The 2,455-nt window shown below is 36.7% G+C and overlaps 1 protein-coding gene across 4 annotated transcripts in view; it reads left to right on the forward strand.

The window, feature by feature from the left end:
• LOC113680637 (nucleoporin NUP188) overlaps positions 1 to 398 on the forward strand; it is a 35,035-nt gene extending 34,637 nt beyond the window's left edge. For all 4 annotated transcript variants that reach the window (XM_089180710.1, XM_089180711.1, XM_089180712.1 and 1 more), the window contains one exon: positions 1 to 398. This exon is cut by the window's left edge and continues 455 nt beyond it. The gene's annotated coding sequence lies outside the window, so the exon portion shown is untranslated.
• Positions 399 to 2,455: the final 2,057 nt, after the last annotated feature.

Below are 2,455 nucleotides of genomic sequence, written 5' to 3' on the forward strand. Positions count from 1 at the left end.
ATAGGTGTACGACACTCTTCAGATCTGATGAGGTTTTGTGTGAGCTGTCAAGGTAGAAGTTCTCTAAAGCACCAGCCTATTGCTCACCGTGAAGTAGGGCAATAAGTTATTCAGATCCAACATTGAATGGGTATTGAATAACGTCAAGTGCAGCCTGAAGAATTTTGGTAATGCGTAAACCAAATTTTATTTCTTTTTATTTCTTCTTTCTGCTTTAAGAGCATCAATTTTCTGGGTAAAAATTGGTGCGCCAATCGTGGATTATGTAGCTCTAATCTCTCTATTTGTTAACTTAAGTACATAAGTAAGATTGTTTACGTAAAACTGTATTCATTTGTAAATAACTGTTTTCTTTCTTTCCTAATACTGATTAAAATTGCGTCTTCAGTTTTTCATAACTCTTTGTCGTCTTCATTTTCACTTAGTTATTCCTTTTGGCTTCCTACTTTCTTGGCAATGGGGTCTTCTCATACCAATCTGTCCTTTCATTCACTTCTAAGTACGATTTCCGATTTTTGATCGCCTGATTTGTACTATGTGATACTGGGTTGTGACGAAACAACGTCCTTGACGTCATTCTTGTGGTGTAATAGCCGTGGTGTAAATTCATCACACCACTGTCATTACATCATGGCTTCGGCTGACTCAAAGTTTGACGATTTGTCAGATGCAGACATTGATTCCCTTATTGATGATGCAATTCCTAAAAACGCCAAGAGGGCAACTGCTTGGGAAATATCTGTTTTGAAAGGTAAGGTTATTTTAATTTTAAATTTTTCATTCAAGCTAGTTGAGGTGTATTTGCGCGTTGTCAACAGGTCTCAGTACAGTGTTTGTTTGTGCAGGGTATTGAATTTGGATAATAAAAATGTTTACGCACTCATTGCTCGTGAGTTATTGGGATTTACCTGTACTCATTCACAAATAATGAACTCGAAATTTTCAATACCGCATTCGGTAAAGCCTCGTTTATTGTTAGTGAACTCGTGCAGGTAAATCCCGATAATTCACTCGCTGAGTGCGTTAACCTGCAATTATTCGAAGTTTTGAACCTTCGCTTACAAGCGCCGCAGGATAAACACACTTTCCCCTGCCCACGGCTGAAGTGTCCAACCGTGGGCAGGGGATTTTTTTTAAACTAGTAAGTTATTTTTGTGCAAACGTCAGACGCTTGTCACTTTTCGAAAGAAATCACGCCTTTTGATTGCCAGAAACTTCGGCTTCAAATAAATAACCGAAAGAAAAGGACTACGTAAATAAAAAATAATGAAAAGAACACTAAATATAGCAAAAATATGAATCCAGGAAGCGATTATCATAAATAGAGCGGCTTTGAAGTGATTGAAGCTTGCAATTACCACCCTTTCAAGTGGGTGTAATATGACCATGGCTGAAAAAAGGGAGCATTTAGTAGTCTTTACTTCCTACTTTTAACTTTACTAAAGCTAAGTTGGGTCATAAAAGGAATGGTTTATGAATGGATGAAGTGCGACTCGCAAGCGAGATGTTATGACGCACAATGAACCAAGCATGAGTATATCTGAACGTCACACTCGTAAACTGTTTTCCTTTACCGTCAGTGTAAAGACATCAGCGCATCATTTGATTCAAATTCAGCTTTGTTTAAGTGAACAAAGGTTTATGAATGGAGCTCTCCTGGAGCTTCTAACTCTTCATCTAATTGCGAAATTAAAGATGCTTTTATAGCAGCTTCAGGGAGTTTGAGTAAGTGCTGCTGGGAGTGATTCTTGATTGCTGAAGCGAGGCGAATGAAAACCTCTGTGAGGAACGGTACAAGGTGTGAGAACAAAAATACATGTTTACTGACGCAGTGTAAGGTCATCTCTTGTTACATTTGTACTGAAAGTACTTTTTGTTCACTACAAACTGAGGTGTGCATAACGCAACGTGTTCACAAACATTTGCCATGTGAAATAATAGCTTTTTTGATGCTTTTTTCAAGTAACGCTTGAAAAGCAACTCCAAGGAAAAGTTTTCTTTTCGTGACTATTGTGAAATGGGTCTCCTTTTCCATGGATTAAAGCATTTCTAGAAAATTCTAATGCAACGCTGTCTTCATTTTTTTTTCAATTTTTATATTCAAAGGCAATAGTGTCTTCTCTTGTCCATTAACATTTGCAGCGAATAAAAAAAAAGGCGTGGAAATTCTCCTCGTTAATATGCATAAAAGTGCCCATGCTAAGTGCTTTCTGAGACAGGTTAAGATGCCACTGAATTGCGCGAGATAATCCTGTGATATATTGAAACGACTTTTTTTTCGGAAATGGGATATTTTATTCTGGTAAGAAAACAAATCTCTTGATATTTTTTAACATTTATAGAGTAACAAAAAACAAATTCAATTGCTTTTATCGAAACGTTGAAAATGATCAAGTAAGATAGAATAACATTAAACATCACATGAAATATTTGTTATCCTTTCCCTCACTTCTGT

The sequence above is a fragment of the Pocillopora damicornis genome, chromosome 8, assembly GCF_964200805.1.
Source record: "Pocillopora damicornis chromosome 8, jaPocDami1.2, whole genome shotgun sequence".
Taxonomy (NCBI): Eukaryota; Metazoa; Cnidaria; class Anthozoa; order Scleractinia; family Pocilloporidae; genus Pocillopora; species Pocillopora damicornis.